Raw genomic sequence first — 21,809 nt, 5'->3', positions numbered from 1 at the left:
GTCAATTTCCTTCAATTTATCCTATTGTTCATTTATGTGGAATTTTCTAATTCACACAGTCACATGTACCAGTTTCTAATGTTAAGCCTTTAGATGCTTTTTCATTTTTGAAAGCTCAATCTTTTATCTGTTCAATTAACTCTTCACCCAAATTGTTCCAGTGCTTTACTAATGTAGCTATATCACTTAGAATCTTTTGCAGAAAAATGTTAGAATCTAAAGAGAACCCTGCTGTTCAAAAGTGCATTAGCTCTTTGAACTCCTTTGTCCTAGAATTTATGTACAAATGGACATTCCAAAAACATACCATAGGCATTAAAATCATATTCAACGCATCACCACTCCAGCACTTGTCATTTGCTTTGATCCCTACATTAGCTATCCTGGATGCAGTCCAGTAAATTCTAAGAAGTATTTAGCCATTTTACTTCATATCCAAGAGTGTAATCCTGGTTTTCCTTATGTCAGTGGCAAAATTCCTGTTTACTTTAATGGGGCCAGGATTTCACTCTAACGCTTGAGTCTTATAGAAATAAAGGACATCTGCTGGAAATAAAAATACAGGGGGAAGAAGGAATTTGTGAAACTAAAATTACTTAATGAATAAATATTGCACAGAGATAGTTTGCTAGTATCTAGTGAGATCATTTTAGAATTCTCAGTAAATGAGAATCTTGAGAGCAAGATCCTGCAAATAGCTAGGTATATGCTTATTGTGTGCAAAGTTAAGCCTGTGCATAAGGGTTTGCAGAATCTGACATTAGTTAGTAATTCATGTTGTTCAGGAAAGTTTTTTTTTTAAAAGCTATGTGCTAATACTTCTGCCTCCCGTACATTTATTGCCAGGCACAAAGATTATAATCAAGAAACGATTGATATCCATTGTTAAGCAGAACATTAGCCTAATGAGGTTTGTAAATGTAGCACAGTTTTTAACTTCTATACAAGTTGGTTCCTAAAAGAGTAACTGAAGTTGCCTTATTCTAAATCCAGATAGATTTATAACTTGTCCTTTGGCTCAATCTTCTTCTGATGAACACTCAAATACAGTTCATTCAACCACTTGACATCTGACGTCAATCAAAGCCACATCTTGACTCTGTGCAGAGGGCTGAAGGAATGTTAGATTCATCCATGTTTGTGACTGGAAGATCAAGATGGTCTACTAATGGCTGAGTAAAGATTGGTGTGCTCCAAAATGTCTGTCTAACTTATGTTGTCTATGTCTATTCCTTTGCCAGGTCAGTTGGTCCATTCTTCAACTAAGTGGATGCTTCTTTGAAAATATGGTTGAATGAATACATAGTCTGAATATTTTTCAAAGTTTCTTGAAAGCCATTTAGTTCCATGGGAGAGAGACTGCTTTAGCAAGCTGAATCCTGTTTTTCCTTCAGGGACCTTGTAATTCAAAGCTACAATAAGAAAGTCCAAATAAAGCACATACAGACTTTGTCTACACTTGCAGCGGCATGTAGAGTATGTGTAGTTACATGCCACAGTGAAACACAGGCTGCTAAAAATAGCAGTGTAGACATGGGAGGCAGTGCTTGGCTGTGTAGAGCCATGGGACTGGAAGGGACTTTGAGAGGTCTTCTAGTCCAGTCACCTCAAGGCTTATAACACTCCTGCTAATACTTCCCAGAATGATGTGTGCTTTTTTGAAACAGTGTTACACTGTTGACTCAGTTTTAAAGAGCAGTGTAGGGTACATACTGTAAGATTTTGGCATGTCTGTACTTGCTTAAGCACTACACTCCTATTTATACCTGTGCTAGGTGGGCATGCAGTGTATGTACTCTATACCCCTCTGTAAGCATATACGTAGCCACAGAGGGAAAAGCAGTGAAACTAAGGGTGAGGTTAAATGACTACAAAGCTGGTTTCTAGCTCTGAAGTCAAGTTCCAAAATGAAGTTTAGAACAGTGTGAGCTGGAGTAGGTATTGCTTTCCATACTACAATTAGTGTCTGGTATGTCCATTTACTGTCTTCCATCAATATATTCATTGTAAAAACATCTGGGCTGGCCCACTGGTTCAGCTTCCAACAAAAAGCCCTGGATATATATGACTTTCTGACATGTCATAAACTGGAAGTGCTCCTGTCTTCATATTGACATTGGCACTGAAACCACAGAATCAAAATAGTAAAAAGTTAGACCCAAAGGAGATAGTAAAGCAAAACCAAATATTACAGCAAAATTCTGAGAAAACTATTTCTAAGACATAAAGCTTTAACTCTTCTAAGTTTACAGTCCTTTGAAGAATAATTAAGAGGACTATTGATGTGATCTTCCTTACCCCTCTGGGCAAAATCTCACTGGCTTCTTCAGAGATAAGACTGGCAAGTATAGCCGTGTGAACTGCAGATTTTTCGTTTTGCTGGCAACTCTGAAACATTGAACAAAGTTAGTTACAGATCGAACTGAAAATGATACAATATTTTTCCAGAAATTTTGTCAAATGGAAAAGTGGAATTTTTTTTTCAGATGAACAAAATGTTTGGCTGAAAATTAAATACAGTAACTCCTCGCTTAACGTTGTAGTTATGTTCCTGAAAAATGCGACTTTAAGAGAAATGATGTTAAGCAAATCCAATTTCCTCATAAGAATTAATGTAAATGGGGAGGGTTAGGTTCCAGGGAATTTTTTTTACCAGACAAAAAACTATATTATTATATATATATGTACACAATATAAGTTTTAAACAAACAATTTAATACTGTACTCAGCAATGATGATTGTGAAGCTTGGTTGAGGTGGTGAAGTCAGAGGGTGGGATATTTCCCAGGGAATGCCTAAATGATGAACTAGCATTTCGCTGAGCCCTCAAGGGTTAACACCTTGTTGTTAATGTAGTCTCACAATCTACAAGGCAGCACTAATGGAGGGAGGGGAGACAGCATGGCAGACAGAGACACACCCTGTGTGTGTGAGAGATGTGCATTGTCCCTTTAAGTACGCTGACCCCACTCTAAGTATATTGCCTTTTTAAGTAGATCAGCAAGTTGAGACTGCAGCTCTGGCAGCAAGCTCCCTCTGTCCTGAGCCCTGTTGTATTCCCCCTGCTCTATGGAGATGGAGTAAGCGGGGGGCAGGAGCAGGGGGGAGGGGGACACCCTGACATTAGCCCTCCTCCTCCCCCCTGCCCTGCACAACAAGCAGGAGGCTCCTGGGAGCAGCTGCAAGGCAGAGGGCAGGAGCAGCACATGGCAGTGGGGGGAGGGACAGCTGAGCTGCCGGCAATTGATAGCCTGCTGGGCGGCTGCAGCACAGGGAACTTAGGGGAGTGGGGAGCTGATAGGGGGAGCTGCTGGGGGCTGCTGGTCCACCCTGGTTCCAAGCCCCCATCAGCTAGCTGCAATGGGCTGCTCTTCCTGCAAGCAGTGGACAAAGAAGGCAACTGCCAAACAACGTTATAAGGGAGCATTGTGCAACTTTAAATGAGCATGTTCTCTAATTGATAGCAATGTAACAACGAAACAACGGTAACCAGGATGACTTTAAGTGAGGAGTTACTGTATTTTGTCTTAATTTTGAGCATTTTTTAACATTTTAAAATTTATAAAAAAAGGAAATTTTAAAACAAAATCATTTGGAATAAAAAAACTTGAAATCTTTCAGTCTGAACATTTTAAAATGAAACATTCTGATTTTTTTAAAGGTTTTTTTGATTGAAACAAATTGGTAAAATCAATATGAATTGTGCCGCTGGAACTACATTTTTTTCTCTGAAAAAGGTTTTGATTAAAACTTTTTGCCCAGCTCTACGGGCAAATCCTGTCAATATCCCCTCCCCCAATAAAAACAAAACAAAACCCTCTCTCCTCCTCTCCTGTGACTATTATTGAGGTTTGTTGCCTACTCTGCACCTCCCCTATAACGCCATCTCCTTACATCCCTTGCTCCAGCTCCTAAACCCTCCCTTACCTTTCTTTTAAATTCTCACTATCTTCTGACTCCTCACTACAAAAGCATGCCCTAGTCTTCCACAATCTCAAATGTTATCCCTTGATCTCACCGATCTCTCCAACTACCATCCCATCTCGTATCTCCATTTTTCCTTTAACTTCATAAAATGTGTGATTTACAATTGTTGCATTGACTTCCTCTTTCCTAGTTTCATCTTGGATTCTGTCCAGTCTGGCTTCCCCACTGCTTCATTTGATTGAAGATGCTCTCACTAAAACTTCTAACATTTTTCTTGCCAAATTTCATAGTCTCTTTGCTCCATCCTTCTCCTTCTGTCTGTACCTTTTGACACTGTTGATCATCCCCTCCATCTAAACATGTTGTCCTTGGGATTTTTATTATACTATCCTCTCTTGATTCTCTAACCTGTCTGTCCATTCCTTCACAAGACTTTTGGCAGGTCTTCTGCCTTCTTTTCCTCTCTCCCAGTGCCTGTTTGAATATCATTGACTCACTGGTTCCTTCCTATTTTTACTTTACACCTTCTCTTTTGGTGATGTGCTTGTTTCCTCTGGCTTCAACTCCCAGCTCTATGCTGATGACTCAGAAATGTTCTTATCCACTCCTGATACATTGTCTACATTCTTCCAAAACTGCATCTCACCAGTATCCCACCTCTGACTCAGAACCAGGCCCATAACCTAGGGGTCATCTTTGAGTCCACCCTTCCCCTTGTTCCATCCATCTAAGCAATATCCAAATCCTGCAGCTGCTTTCTCTATAATATATGTAAGACCCATTTATCTTTTTACCTCTACAGCAAAACTCTTGTTTCAGCTCTCATGATGTTGTCTCTTGATTTCTGTAATCTCTTGTTCTCTGGCCTTCCTGACATCCAAATTGGCTACCCACCCCACCAGGCTACATGCAACCTCTAAGATCATCTTCCTTGCCTCTCACTCTGACCATATAACTCCTTGCTTTGAATTCTTCCCGTGGCTTCCTGTACTCCACTGCATCAAGTTCAGGCTTCAAACCCCTAGCTAATTCTTTCCTTCCCTACTTACTTGCTCTCTTTCCTCATTGTGCCACACTCCACTAATTTGACAAACCATTTGTCTATTCTTCCACAGTTGTCTCCATGCTTTCTTCTATTCATCGATGTATGGAATGCCTTACCTGTTCTGTTTCACAAGCCCACAAATCTGTCCTTCTATAGCTACTTCTACAGTGATGCCTACGATAAACTAGCTGGCTGCTATGCCTTTATGTCAAGGACATAACTGGGAAAAGAATATAGATCTAAAAAGCCCAAATCCAACCACTGTGTTGTCAAATATTGCATTAAGAGGATCTGGCCAATCACCTCCTTGGCCACTTTCTTTTGTAACTCTTCTCCCTGCCTCCCTCCATTGTCTGTCTGTCTTGTGTTTTTAAATTGGGGCTGAGACTATACCTTTTATATTTGTACAGTATGTAGCACATTCTGGACATATAACAAAAAATGTCTGTTACTGTAATTTCACTATCCAGAGGCGGCTCCAGGCCCCAGCACGCCAAGTGCATGCTTGGGGTGGCATGCCACGGGGGGCGCTCTGCCGGTCGCTGGGAGGGCAGCAGGCAGGCGGCCTTCGGTGGCATGCCTGCGGAGGGTCCTCTGGTCCTGTGGCTCCGGTGGACCTCCTGCAGGCGTGCCTGCGGAGGGTCCGCTGGTCCCGCAGCTCCACCGAAGCCGCGGACCAGCAGACCTTCCGCAGGCACACATGTGGGAGGTCCACCAGAGCCGCAGGACCGGCGACCGACAGAGCGCCCCCCGCGGCATGCTGCCATGCTTGGGGCGGCGAAATGTCTAGAGCCGCCCCTGTCACTATCAGTTAAGTATTATGAACTGTTAATATCTCTGGACATCTCATCCAATCAAAACATCCAATCAGAATATTCTAGCAAAACCAGAAGTGAGCTTGAACAGTCTGTTTGTAATACTTAGGGCATATTTTTTGGAGAAAAAACAAAATGGAAGCATAGTCAAAAACAGAGATTTGCAAACCTTTCCATAAGGGAACATTAATCCTCAGGAAGCATAATAAACACAGGCTTTGATTTTCCTTTCCTTCCTTATACAAGCAGGAAAAGAAGTGCTGTAGAAAATTAGGAATCCAGAAGCCAGGCAGGAAGCAATATACAGAATCTAAAATACCTTGGGTCTTGTTAGCATTAGATAACCATATGGCTCAGCTGAAACCATAGAAAAATAGACATACTAATTATAGCATCGGTGATGAAAGCAAGCTTAACCCTAACCTTCATTAAAACAGCAGCTGAAGAGATCTCATCGCAATGGAAAAATGGTCTAGAATATAAAGGATTCCTTAGTCTGTTACCCAAGGACCACATGATAGCAATCCATATCAAATCCTTTAAAAGGATATCAAATCCATATCAAATCCTTTAAAAAGTCATGATCATTTGATTTGGTTTTAGTACATACTAGCTCTGTTGTCATGATTAATGTCATGAGACAAGACTCGGAAGCTATATGCCAGAATACAACATTGTTTAAACATAATTGTAAACTGTACTACCTTGATCTTCATAACCTTATGTTTTTAGATTTGCTGCTGGGTTCTTATTTTTACTTGCTTATGGGATCAGCCAGCTACTAAAAATTAGAGTGGGTTGGGAATTTTTGGACAAAACAGTTTTTTCATCTGAAAACACTGATCCATCAAAACCAAAACTTTTTGTGAAACGTATCAAATAGACCCCAGAATAGCTGATAGCCCAGTGGTTAGGGAACTCACCTGGGCCTCTCATATCTCAGACAAGAGCAGTAACCACCAGGCTATACAGTCAGAGTCTCTCTCTCTCTGTCCCCCTCCGCCCCTCATTGGAGCTGTTCCACTATGTATCCATAATTATTCACTGGGCCCGACAGCAAGACTGACCCTATAACATGGTGGCGAGTGCACTCTCTTGGGATGTAGGAGATCTAAGTGAGTGCACTGAGTACAATCCTGGGCTATTGGCTACTCTGGGCACTCTCTCTGATTTCCACAAACAAAAGTCTGTTTCTTCCAATGCAGAATGAAAACAAGAGTTGCGATCTCAAAATTTTTTATGGAACAGAATTCTTGTTTCCTTACTAAAAACCCAAGTGCCCAAGAATGATTAATGTAAATATCATTAACTTACCTTTGCTACATTTCCATCACAGTCACCATGGTGCTCCCTAAGCTCTATAATATGTGTAAGGAGCATAAAAGACTTCAGGCAACAGAATAGTTTTTACCTGTTTTTAATTGATTTAATTTTTATTTTTTTTTTAAAATAAAATACAAATAAAAAATGTAAAACATGACAGCTTACCCTGCCTAGAATATTGTTTAAGTAGAATTTTGCAAACTAGAGGTGGGCTAATGAGACGGTCTTTGGATCCAAATCAGATACATATTAGAATCTGGGGATCAGGTAAAGAGTGAAGCAGGGCCTTAAATTTGACAGGACCCAACTCTTGCATTATTTGAAATTTTGCCTCCAAAAGGCAAATGAAGAAAGATCCAAAATCTTGCGAGCATATGGCTCCTAGTAATGTGGTATCTGAGCACATGGATTTGTCAGTCACTAAGTTAAAAAATGTTTTCATTTTAATAAATCCATTTTTCCCTATTGCAAAATCTTATAGAATCATAGGACTGGAAGGGACCTTGAGAGGTCATCTAGTCCAGTCCCCTGCATTCATGGCAGGACTAAGTATTTTCTAGACCAGTGGTGGGCAACCTGCAGCCCGCAGGCAGAATGCAGCCCATCAGGGTAATCCGCTGGCAGGCCGCGAGACAGTTTGTTTACATCGACTGCCCGCAGCTCCCAGTGTCTGGGAATGGTGAACCGCAGCCACTAGGAGCTGCGGGAGGCTGTGCCTGTGGATAGTTGATGTAAACAAACTGTCCTGTGGCCCTCTAGTGGATTACCCTGACGGGCCGCAGCAGGCCGCTGGTTGCCCACCACTGATCTAGACCATCCCTGACAGGTGTTTGTCTAACCTGCTCTTAAAAATCTCCAATGACAGAGATTCCACAACTTACCTAGGTAATTTATTCCAGTGCTTAACCACCCTGACAGGAAATTTTTCCTAATGTCCATTCTAAACTGCCCTTGCTGCAATTTAAGCCCATTGCTTCTTGTCCTATCCTCAGAGGTTAAAGAAATTATTTTTCACCCTCCTCCTTGTAACAATCTTTTATGTTGAAAACTGTTATCATGTCCTCTCTCAGTCTTCTCTTCTCCAGACTAAACAAACATTTTTTCAATCTTCCCTCATAGGTCACGTTTTCTAGATATTAAATTATTTTTTGTTGCTCTTCTCTGGACTTTCTCCAATTTGTCCACATCTTTCCTGAAATGTGGCACCCAGAACAGGACACAATGTTCCAATTGAGGCCTAATCAGCATGGAGTAGAGCGGAAGAATTACTTCTTTTGTCTTGAGTACAACACACCTGCTAATACATTCCAGGATGATGATTGCTTTTTTTTGCATCAGTGTTACACTGTTGACTCATATTTAGCTTGTGATCCACTATGACCCCTAAATACTTTTCTTCAGTACTCCTTCTTAGGCAGTCATTTCCCATTTTGTATGTGTGCAACTGATTGTTCCTTCCTAAATGGAGTACTTTGCATTTGTTCTTATTGAATTTCATCCTATTTACCTCAGATCATTTCTCCAGTTTGTCCAGATCATTTTGAATTTTAATCCTATCCACCAAAGCACTTGCAACCCCTCCCAGTGTGGTATCGTCTGAAAACTTTATAAGTGTATTCTCTATGCCATTATCTAAATCATTGATGAAGATATTGAACAGAACTGGACCCAGAACTGATCCCTGTGGGACCCGACTCAGTATGCCCTTCCAGCTTGACTGTGAACCACTGATAACTACTCTTTGGGAAAGCAGCAAAGAGTCCTATGGCACCTTATAGACTAACAGACGTATTGGAGCATGAGCATGCAATCCAACTCTTTGCTGCTTTTACAGATCCAGACTAACACGGCTACCCCTCTGATATTACTCCCTGGGAACAGTTTTCCAACCAGTTTTGCACCCACCTTATAATAGCTCCATCTAGGTTGTGTTTCCATAGTTTGTTTATGGGAAAGTCAGGTGAGACTGTATCAAAAGCCTTACTATAGTCAAGATATACCATATCTACTGCTTCCCCCTATCCACAAAGCTTATACTGTGAAAGAAAGCTATTAGGTTGGTTTGACACAATTTGTTCTTGACAAATCCATGTTGACTCTTACTTATCACCTTATTATTTCTAGGTGTCTGCAAATTGATTGCTTAAGTATTTGTTCTATTATCTTTCCAGATACAAAAGTTAAGCTGACTAGTTTGTAATTCCCTGGGTTGTCCTTATTCCCCTTTTTATAGATTGGCCCTATATTTGCCCTTTTTCAGTCCTCTGGAATCTCACCTGTCTTCCAGGACTTTTTGATGATAATTGCTAATGGCTCAGATATCTTCTCAGTCAGCTTCTTGTTGTGAACCAATAAGCAAGATTCAGTTTTGATTAGTTAATGGCTGTTTGCATTGGTTCACTGTACCTGAAAGTGGACAAGACATCAGTGGTAACGCAAGAACAAATCTCTGATTTCAGGGTAACAAATTCCCCTTGTAAAACTGAGTTATAATTATTATGTGAGCCAAAATATAAAGTAATAACGAGAGATTTATTAGCTGAGGTAATTATAGAAAAGTGTTTAGACCTCTGTCAGCAATACTCAGAGACTAGACCTCAACTCTGATGCAGTAAGAGAATAATCTCAAGGATATGTTCCTGTCTATAATTATGTGTGCCAAAATATAAAATAATAGTGAGACATTTCCCAGTAACTAGGGAAATTTCTGAAGATAATATAGTACTAGGCCACTGTCTGCCAGAATCAGTTAGAATCAGGGGCTGGGAGGAAACATCCTCACCCCAATTTTTCCATCTACTGTACAGTAGATAAGGGAGGTCCACTAAAAGGCAATTTTTCTTTCTAATAAAGTGAAAATAGCTTCTATTGAACTCAGCTGACCTTCCTAGTCACACCAAATAGGCTCTACCAGTTGAGAATACAGAGACAGTCACTATGTGACCTCTATCATATGACTTGCACCATTTAACGTCTCTCAGCTGTTGTGTTCAAACTCAAAATACACCATGAATAGCAGCTTGAAAAAGGTTAGTGAATGTTCAATCACAGCAAAACAAAAGTTCACTAAAAGTTTTTATGAATGGCTTGAGGGCATGAAAGTAATGTGGGGAAACCACTGTTTGTTCTTGGAGGTTGGTGGAACTTGAATGGAAGCCAATTTGAGGAACTATGGCTGATCAAGTACAATAGTCTGCACAGCTGCAAATTTCAATGAAGTTTGTGTGTATGTGTCTGTCTGTGTGATGATAGTGTGATGGATCTGCTAGGCAGGGACTACAGCTCCCATTAGCCCCCTCCTCCCTGCAGTACATCCCCTTCCTCTGGGTCAGCTAAGGGGAAAGGTCATGAGCCCGAACATAGCTGGGCTCTGTTTGAGGAGCAGAGGCCGCATGGCAGTGCAGGAGCTGCAGGGAAGCCCCAGGAACTGTGGACAGAGTCGCATGTGGAACAGGCTGTGACTGCTGGACATGACAGCTGTGTGCAGATCTGTGTGGGACTTAGGATGGAGCAGCAGTGGTTGGACAGGGGAACCAGTGCAGATGGACTCCAATTAGCCTGGACTGGAAACCTGTTCGTACCTATTTGCTTGAAATAGAGACTAGACTGGAGGCACTAGGCTTGAAGAGTCCTGACTCTTGTTTGGGCCCCGGGGTAGTCCAAACAAGAACTGCCATTGTTCACTTTGAACTGAAATAGCTTAAGCCTCCTTAGCGAGGGTATTTGCAACCTTTCCCTTTCCTGCCAGCCATAGTGAAATAACCTTTCCGTAGCCATATGTCTGAGTCATTATTGGGACCTACCAAGGCTAGTGCCTACAAGACTAGTTGCTGGAGCATCTATAAGTTGCAGTACACCTGGCATGCTACTGGCACCCTGGGGAGTAGCTCCAGTAATTACAGTACCTTCCCATCCCTCCTGCTGATCACAAGGATAAGCACTGTGGTTAAGACAGCATGATGCAGAGAGCCAAATTGGAAATGTGACCCTATAAAAGTTTGTTGTTTTTTTCTAGTCAAAAGCAGAAAAACCTGGCAAAAAGCCCTCCTTATACTATGAAAAAAATTAAAAATGGAATTGAGTGAACAATGATTTTTTTTGTCTCTTCAGGAGAGATTAATTACAGATGTTGAAATTTTTTAATAAATATAAACTGGAAAGAGCAGACCAGAATGACTCACTTTATCATATAAATGATACAGCAGATTAAAAATTTTTACTATGTACAATATATACCTTTTGACCCTGTTTTCCTGAGAGACAAGAATGATTCCTTCGCTATACTAGATTTTTAAAAAAGAATTGAAGACAAATTATTTTGCCCAGCCATTATAGTATATTTATTTCACATACAACGGTGAGTACACATAATTATATTAGGTGTCAGTATATTTTCACATAATAATTATATTAGGTGTCAGTATATTTATGCCTGCATCTGTAATTTTCACTCCATGCATCTGAAGAAGTGGGTTTTTTACCCACAAAAGCTTATGTCCAAATAAATCTGCTAGTCTTTAAGGTACCACCAGACTCCTCATTGTTTTTATAATAATTATAGAAGTGCCGGTTGCATTAACTTATAGTTGAGAGGAGTTTTGCATTTAAGGCAGAGATTCAAGCATTTTATTACATATGGAGACTACAGCAGATCATCTCAAAAATTACAGCACTGAGTACAGAAAGAATTGCTTGAGAATTTACAAGTATGGGTTCCTTAAGAAATTTAATTCCCTGTTATCCAGAATAATCTTAATGGCAAAATTTCCCATATTGTTAAAACTCATGGAAGTCTAATGCATTATCTGCATGTAAAGACCTGTTTTTAGGATTAACATAATTCTTTGTTACTATTTTTCAATGCTGAAATTTCTTCTTTAGCCGTGACCAAAGAATAATGATCTCTTGAAGAGAAAGTCACAAAGATTTCCCCTTTTTCAAAATGGCTGCTACCTCTATACTTTTCAATGGCATTGAAGAAACAGCCTGCCCTCACAGAAGATAGTAGCCCTTCCCCACCACCCATCCTCTCAAGGGAAACCAGGACATTGAGAGTGCAGGTTAACTTTAAGAAATTCGAACAACTTAAAGCATGGAAATGTACAGTTAATTCAACCGAACAACTCTGCTCTGCAGTGATTCCCTGAGTGGGGAAAAACAGATGAAAACTTTAATTGGTAAAAAAAAATAGTTTAATCTAATCTGGGACATGAGCATTATTAGGTCCTGATTATTCCATGGCATCACTACAGGACTTGGGTACTTTTTCTCCGGTAATTGCACCTTCTGTAGTTTATGTATACACGTGCAAAATAGCTGTAAATACTAGTGCAGAATCTGGCTGATGCTTATTTGTTTTATATAAACACAGTTGTCCAGGGAATAGGTAGGCTACATTTTTTGCACACAGTTGGCACTCGGTTTGCCCAGATACATGGCAATTCAAGCGGCTGATTCTCAAAGGATCTAATGTATGAAATGAGAATATCTTCCCATCATTGACTATATATGCCAAAATAATTCTTTTTGCTTAGTTTTTCTGAGAATGTCCCAAGTTTATTATCTTATAGATAAAGGTGCCAATGTAAACCAAATATACTGTTACATCTTCCCTGTGATCAGGGGCAGCTCCAGGCCCCAGCATGCCAAGCGCGTGCTTGGGGCGGCATGCCGCGGGGGGTGCTCTGCTGGTCTCCGGGAGGGCGGCAGGCAGCCAGCCTTCGGTGGCGTGCCTGCTGAGGGTCCGCTGTTTCCGCGGCTCCGGTGGACCCTCCGCAGGCACGCCTGCGGGAGGTCCACCGGAGCCGCGGGACCAGCGACCGGCAGAGCGCCCCCTGCGGCATGCTGCCATGCTTGGGGCGGCGAAATGTCTAGAGCCGCCTCTGCCTGTGATCCAGTGAGGATGTGGAACTCTCAGTTATGTGGAAGCTAGCTCTGACCTAGCCATCAAGTTATGTCTAAGGGGAGAAAACCTGTTAAATGCTAAGTTTAAATGGTTAGTAAAAATGCTGAGTTTTCATCCTGACCAAGAAATAAAATAAGGGAAAATATAATGATGTTAGTTCTTCCTCAGTGAAAGATATGCATAAAATTTTGAAGGGGGGACACCCTCATTAGTGCAGGTGTTTGGGCACACACTCTCAGAAACTAGACTACATACAGAACAGAAAGAAAAATCTGAATCCTTCACTTCATCTACATCTTAAAGAGGCTGCGTTGGAAAATCACCACTCTCATCCACAAATAAGTGGATTTCTCTCAAAGGATTCTGCAGACAGGAAAATGAAAGCTACCAGCAAGAAGGAATTTGGAAGCTGCTCCAGTTTCCAGACATCAGTCTCTGCCACCTGCTTGGGAAAGCAAGATGAAAAATTTGGAATTTACACCTGGACCTGCTGCTTTGAAGTACAAGAGATGCCAAGTTAGCAGCCATTTAATTTTCTCTACATAATGGTGAATAGAAATGACACCAAATTAAAAAAAACTCTTAAAAGCTGGTATGCAACTAAATATAAATGATTTCTTCTATATATTGATTTATATATTGGAGGGAGGCCAGATTTACATGGTATTATTTCTTCCTGTTTTAATAAGAGTTACTCCTTTAAGTGTGTCCCATTGTGTTGCATGTTTCTTGGCATAGAGGTCTTGATTCATCATTCCAATATTATTGTATTTCATTCTCTGCACAATTAATATTATGAAACACATCATTATATTCATGCTGCATGTCATAACTCTATGAGATCAAATCTCTCTTGCCTTGTGACTGAAAATCAGTTTTAAATGACACTAACAAGAAGTGTATTTTTCTGCCACCAAGGTCTCTCTAACATTGCTCTATCCCCCTTTCCCTTCCTTCATCTCTGGGTTGATTTTCACATTTGGTTTCTACATTTTCATGCCTGAGCCTCTTTTGTGGGACATGGCTCAGGAAATTTTACTTGCATCTTTGGCTTCCTTTCCGTTAAATGACATTCCATAGTTTTAATCAGACATTCCCCATTATTTGACACTTAAAAAATCCACTTTCATTTTGCATACATTGTTTACTGTGTGTTGGAACTCCTCAGAGTGAGAGACTGATTTCACCAAACACAGGACAAGAATGACAGGGTCTACTCTGAGCTTATTTTACAGACTCAATTGTCAGTTGTTATGTCCTAGGGGCAGCCGGTGTAGGAAGCAATCACTTGAGGCCAGAGAGCAGACAGCTAACCAAAACCTCCATTTTATTTACAGAAACAGAAAGCTCACTCAGCCGGTTGAAACCGGCTGAGCTATCCCTTAATAGTCTAACTCAGTTGCCATAGTAACAAAACCCATGACAACCAAATACACAACATATTCCTCCCCCCAATAAGAACATCCCCTAAATAAAACACACACTAAACTAGAGAAGGAGGGTAGACTGCCTCCATTCCCGGCTAAACCCTGGGGATTATTTTGCCCCATAACCGTGGGTTCGCCCTAACTAAAGATCCAGCCGATGAGGAGGCCTTCTGTCTCTAGGTGGATTACGGCGAACTTCTGGTGTTGTTGCACCCGAAAGTACTAGGGGCTCAGGGTCCGCAGCACGAATAGGTGAGGAGGTGGTATCAGCTCGTGCTGGGCAAAGGGGTATCTCAGCTGCCGGCAGTAATGGAGGAGAACAGTCAGGAACAGGTGACTCATGATTCGGTGTCTCACCAGGAGGGGTGAAGTCAGACCCCTCAACTGCAGATGGGTCCTGAAGACTGGCATGACCTGGCAACAGCTGATCTACATGTCGCCGCCAGGTAAGATTCTCTGCAGTCCGGACTGTATAGGAAACAGGTCCTGTTTGAGTGATGACTGTGGCCGGGACCCATTTAGCTCTGGAAGTATAATTCCGAGCCAAAACTGGCTGCCCTGGGCTAAAGGTTCGGTCTTTTGCTCTGGGTGCCCGTCTGATTACTTGATATTGCTGCTGATGTTGCACAGTTTGTCTGGGTTCAGAAGGTTTCAGCAGATCAAAGCAAGTGCGCAGCTGTCGTCCCATCATTAGAAAGGCTGGGGAAGCCTGGGTCGAAGCATGAGGTGTGTTTCTATAGGAAAGTAAGAAGGTATCCAGACGCTTTTGAATGGAGTGTTGTCCCTTTGCTGATTTCAAAGCGTTTTTCATTGTCTGCACAAATCTTTCAGCTAATCCGTTGGTGGACGGATGATATGGTGCTGACGTGATGTGGTGTATCCCATTTGCCTTCATAAAATTTTGAAACTCCTGAGAGACGAACTGCGGTCCGTTGTCGCTCACAAGTTGTTCTGGCAGACCAAAACGACTAAAGAGTCCTCGTAGTTTTTGGATAGTACTCTGCAGAAGTGGACTGCATTATAGAGACTTCTGGCCATTTAGAATGGGCATCTACTGCCACCAAGAACATGCTTCCTTCAAGGGGGCCAGCAAAGTCAACGTGAATACATTGCCACGGGTTTTCAGGCCAGTCCCATGGGTGTAGGGGTGCCCACTGGGGTGCATTTCTTATACTCTGACATGACATACAAGCTTTTGCCTTCTCTTCAATAGCACTGTCCAGTCTAGGCCACCAAAAATAGCTTCGTGCAATTTCCTTCATGCGCACTATTCCACAGTGACCGGAATGTAGCTGTTCTAACATCTGTGATCTCAGGGGTGGTGGAATAATGACACGCCTCCCCCACAACAAACAACCAGATTGGACCGATAACTCCGTCCGCCTGGACATGTAGGGAACAAGGTCGGGTGAGACCGGAGAGGTTTGTCGAGATTTTCCATGCATCACCAGGTCCATAACTTGGGATAATACTGGGTCAACGCGGGTTGCCTTCTTTATCTGAGTAGCAGTGATGGGTGTATTCTCTACCTGTTCAAAGTAGAAGATTTCCTTTTGGGCACTATCTTGATGTTTGACCGGTAAAGGCAACCTTGAGAGGCCATCTGCATTGCCGTGCAGAGTGGATTTCCGATATTTGATTTCATATGTGTGTGCAGAAAGTATCAATGCCCAACGTTGCATACGACTAGCAGCTAATGGGGGAATGCCTATGTAGGGTCCAAAAATTGATGTCAGAGGTCGATGGTCTGTAAGAAGAGTAAACTTTCGCTCAAACAGGTACTGATGAAACTTCCTAATTCCAAAAACAATTCCTAATGCCTCACGTTCGATTTGGGCGTAGTTAGTTTCTGCTTTGCTTAGAGTGCGTGAAGCAAAAGCAATACGTCTTTCTTCTCCCGAAGGCATAATGTGTGACACGACCGCTCCCACTCCATAAGGGGAAGCATCGCAGGCCAATTGCAGGGGTAAGGATGGATCAAAGTGCGTTAGAACTTCAGAATTTAACAATGCATCCTTAGCTTTGTTAAATGCAACATCACAGGCTTCAGTCCACTTCCAGGCCTTGTTCTGCCCAAGGAGCTCATGAAGTGGTTTTAGCAGTGTGGCTAACTGTGAGATGAACTTTCCATAATAGTTCAGTAGTCCTAGAAATGAGCGTAGCTGGCTTACATTTCGAGGTGGGGGAGCCTCCACAATAGCTTTAACTTTTGCAGGGGCCTTATGAAGACCTGCAGAATCGATGATGTGTCCCAAATATTCAACAGAGGGCTTGAAGAATTCACAATTGTCTTTGCGAACTCGTAGGCCATACTCTTCCAGTCTTTGTAGGGTAGCCTCTAAATTCTTTAAGTGATCCTCTTCATTTCTTCCAGTGACCAGGATATCATCCAGATAGCACTGAACTCCTGACAAGCCACACAAGATCTGGTCCATAGCCCTCTGGAACAGGGCGGGAGCCGATGTGATTCCGAAGGGTAGGCGACAGTATCGATAAAGCCCCTTATGAGTCACAATAGTCAACAGCTCTTGGGACTTTTCATCGACGTGCATCTGTAAATATGCTTGACTCAGATCAATCTTACTGAACTTTTGTCCCCCAGCCAGGCCTGCGAAGAGGTCATCGATGCGGGGAAGCGGGTATTGCTCTGCACACAACACTTGGTTGACAGTGACTTTAAAATCACCGCAAATCCGGAGAGAGCCATCTTTCTTCACTATTGGAACGATAGGAGTGGCCCATGAGCTATGGGTAACTGGTATTAGGACTCCATTGGTGACCAGGCGCTCCAACCCTGCTTCAACTTTTGGCCTGGTGGCATATGGCACAGTTCGGGCTTTCAGATATTTTGGTGGACTGCCAGGTTTAATGTTCAATGTCACAGTGATTCCCTTCATACTTCCCAAATCATCTCCAAAAACAGCAGCATGTTTCCTTAGTATAGGGGTTAGACTGGTTTCTTCTTTAGTCATCCGGTGCACTTCTGCCCAGTTCAGCTGAATCTTCCCAAGCCAAGACCTACCCATTAAGGCTGGGTAGTCACCTCTCACCACAAACAGTGGCAATTTAGCCGCCTGTCCATTGAGCTCCACCTTAACATCAATAGTCCCCAACATGGGCACAGCTTCACCTGTATACGTCTTCAGAACAGTTTTTGTTGCCTTAAGCGGAAGATGCTGTAGCTTTTCCTTATACACAGTCTCAGGAACCAGCGAGACAGCTGCACCGGTGTCTAGTTCCATGCGTATAGGTTTGCCCTCCAATAAGGGGGTTACCCAGTATTCATGTGAGCCCGCTGCCAAAGACAAAACATGCAGTGGCACTTCCTCTTGTGAGGAGGTGTCACCTTGATCATCCTGGGTCTGCTCTAGGGTATGCAAGGTTCCTCTTTTTGTCGGCCAGACCACAGGCCTCTTTTTCTTTTGTTTACAGGCATACTCAATGTGTCCCTTTTTGCCACAGTGTCGACACACCAGGTCCTTACACCAGCATTCTGATGCCTGGTGACCCAGCTTACCACAGCGGTAACATTCTTGACTCTGCACCGTTTTGTGGGTCAGTTCTTGTGACACTTTTTGCACCCTAGGGGATGCACCGATGTATTGTGCCTCCCTTGTAGCCAGTTCCATGGAGACAGCAATATCAACAGCCTTCTGTAATGTAAGCTGAGCCTCTGTCAGTAGGCGCTTCCGTATAGCTTCACTGCAGAGGCCACACACTAACCTGTCACGCAGGGCATCATTTAACATCTCTTTAAATTCACAGTGTTCTGCTAGCTTTTTTAAAATGGCTACAAATTGTACAACTGTTTCATCTTCCTTTTGGTCTCTTTTGTGGAACCTATATCTTTCAACAATTACCAGTGGTTTTGGGGAGAAATGAGACCCCAGGATTTCCACAATGTCACTGTAAGATTTAGTCTCAGGCTTAACAGGGTGTAGTAAGCTGCGTAGCAGAGAGTAGGTTTTAGCCCCTACAACAGTTAAGAATATTGGCACCTTCTTCGCTTCTGTAATGTCATTTGCAATACCAAAAAGCTCAAAACGCTCAGTATACACATGCCACTGCTCTGTATTCTCATCAAAAGGCTCCAGGGGCCTGGTCAGAGTAGCCATGATTTTTAGTTTCACTTTCACAGTCAGTGCAAACAAGCAGCTTTTTTTCTTTGTTTGGTCTTTACCTTGACTTCTACTTCCTTCTGTTACTGGAGCAGCACCAGGATCCCACCCTCGTCGCCAGTGTTATGTCCTAGGGGCAGCTGGTGTAGGAAGCAATCGCTTGAGGCCAGAGAGCAGACAGCTAACCAAAACCTCCATTTTATTTACAGAAACAGAGAGCTCACTCAGCCGGTTGAAACCGGCTGAGCTATCCCTTAATAGTCTAACTCAGTTGCCATAGTAACAAAACCCATGACAACCAAATACACAACATCAGTGATGCTAAGTTTTGTAAAGACTATATTATCTTCTTAAGAAAGGCAGATCTTATCCGTGACTCTGCTGTACTACAGGAATTCTCACAGCTGCTTAGTAAAACATGGCTAGCTATAGCAGACACCATTAAAATGTCCACGTTTACCAACGTGTAGTATAATGTAGTTTCAGAGATACTGCAGTATTAACCTACCCTTGGAAAAGTAAATACAACATCTCAGATATTGTTTTGTGGAAACTGTTGGGAACTCCCTTTGCTTCAGTTCTTTTGAAACCCCCATGAGTAATATAGAGAGGATCTTTGCATAGGCATGTCCCTTGAAAACATTCTGTAACAGTAGAAGACACCTCTCCTGTAAGTAAGCTTGGGTCTTAGCAGTGCTGAGCACTTGCCGAACTCCCACAGTTCTTAAATTGTGTGAGAGTTGAAGGTACTCAGTCTTTCCAAGGATTGTAACAGGAATATAATCATCTGAAGATTCACTTCTCTAGACACATCCCTTATGGGCCATAATTAATATAATTCAGATGACCTCGTTCACTTGCTCTGAGTGATTTAATGTATGAAATGCTCACAACAATTTAGCATTTGAAAAACGTTAACATTTTAAATATTTTATAGAGCAGGAACATTTGAGTAATTCATAAATATTTTTTCATACATTTTATTGTTACCAAACCTTGCGTGGCCCATTTGTTTCATCATCATTGCCTATCACATGGAGAAAACCCCAGCTGCATGCAGCAAATCAAGAGGATTACATCCAAAGCAGCACAGTTCTGGATTTTCATGTCGTCTGTTTCACTTGCTGTCAGACACCATGCAGTTGAAATGTCTTTTGGGATCCAGTTTCCTTTTAGATTGGTATGCAGACTAAAGCACTGAAATATATTTAGAAATATACATTGGTGCCATTAGCTCAGTCATTTTAGCACTATATATCTGAAAAAACAATCAATTGATGAAATATCTCTGAACGTTATAGAGCAGTGGTTCCCAAACTTGTTCTGCCGCTTGTGCAGGGAAAGCCCCTGGCGGTCCGGGCCAGTTTGTTTACCTGCTGCATCTGGAGGTTTGGCCGATCGCCGCTCCCAGTGGCCACGGTTTGCTGCTCTAGGCCAATGGGAGCTGCTGGAAGTGGCATGGGCTGAGGGACGTACTCTCCGCCTCTTCCAGCAGCTCCCATTGGCCTGGAGCAGCGAACCATGGCCACTGGGAGCCGCAATCAGCCAAACCTGCAGACGCAGCAGGTAAACAAACCGGCCCGGACCACCAGGGGCTTTCCCTGCACAAGCGGTGGAACAAGTTTGGGAACCAATGTTATTGAGCATCCTGCAGTTTCACAGCCCTTTCCCCCATTTCTTATTTATACAAACATAAATCAAAAGTCTTGCCAAACAAATAGGTTTTACCCTATGATGTGAAACTTTGTTGGACCACTGCTAAGTGTAAGTTCCAGATACACGAGCCTGCCACCAAGAATGCCCTACCATCAGTCATGGAAAGTTCTAACTCTGGAGTCAACAGCAAGAGTGATGCAGTAGATTTAACTCCCAATATGGGATATTGGGGGAGAAGTGATCTCACACATGACTGGCTCTCAGACACCAGGTAGCTTCTGCATAAAACTATTTCTATTGATATTGACTTATAGTTTTTGAATGTTTGGATGACATACCTTCTGATAGCTTCCATATAGTGAGCAAATAGATCACTAAAAATATTTTCATATTCTTACATCGTTCCCCAGCAGTGCTGCAGGTAGCTTCTGCATAAAACTATTTCTATTGATATTGACTTATAGTTTTTGAATGTTTGGATGACATACCTTCTGATAGCTTCCATATAGTGAGCAAATAGATCACTAAAAATATTTTCATATTCTTACATCGTTCCCCAGCAGTGCTGCAACAGTTAAAAAGTTCTCATATTGATAAAAATGTAGCTGTAAAATACAAATAAAAAATAGCTAAACAGATCCCAAACTTAGACCATGCCTGCTGAGCTTCAGTCCAAGAAGAATTTTTATGTCCATTTTGTATAAAATCTCAATATTGCAGTGTTTATAAAGGAAAAACTAACTCCAGTGGGTACAGTTAAGGAGTTATATAGCCAGTAGATAAGAGAGGACTGGTCTGAGCAGGGAATATTGCTCGAATAGCCATATCTTACAGTTTAATAAAAAGTTGAAAGGAATATTTTTTAGTACTCCCACTCTGTCTTTTGGTTAAAGCACAGGACTGGGAATCAGGGGATCAAGGTTCTATTCCCCTCTCCACCACTGATTTACTATGTGGCCTTGATCAGTTTATATCAATCTCACGGGGCCTCTTTTCTCAGGGGATAGTAAAATGGTGATAATAGTTCCTATGTCTCCAGAATACTGTGTGTCTGTTCATTTAACTGCTTTGAATTTCTCAGATAGAAAGTACTATAGAAATGAAAGAAAATAACCACTGTAGTCAAGTGATACTTATTTGAATATGTATACTCTGTTTTTCTCAGCATGTGAGACTCTTCCCATTACAGAAGCAGAAGTGTTAGAGATATTAGTCAGGTACTTAAATAAACATATTTAAATGCTTAAGGACAAAACATCCCGAAGGTAAGGATAGTCCAGTAGTTAGGGTGCTAGCTTGGCTGATTGGAGTTAAATTCTTTGCTCTGCCATAGACTCTCTGTGTGACCTTGGGCAAGTCACTTAGGCCTGGTCTACACTGTGTGGGGGGGAGGAAATCAATCTAAGATATGCAACTTTAGCTACGAGAATAGTGTAGCTGAAGTCGACATATCTTAGATCGAATTAAAATTACTTGCTTCGCATCCTCGCAGTGCTGGATCGATGGCCACGGCTCCCCCGTCAACTTCACTTCTGCCTCTTGTACTGCTGGAGTTTAGCAGTCGACGGGAGAGCAATCGGGGATTGATTTATC

This window comes from Mauremys mutica, chromosome 5 (assembly GCF_020497125.1).
Source record: "Mauremys mutica isolate MM-2020 ecotype Southern chromosome 5, ASM2049712v1, whole genome shotgun sequence".
Taxonomy (NCBI): domain Eukaryota; kingdom Metazoa; phylum Chordata; order Testudines; family Geoemydidae; genus Mauremys; species Mauremys mutica.
The sequence above is the reverse complement of the archived record's forward strand: the minus strand, read 5'-3'. Positions refer to the sequence as shown.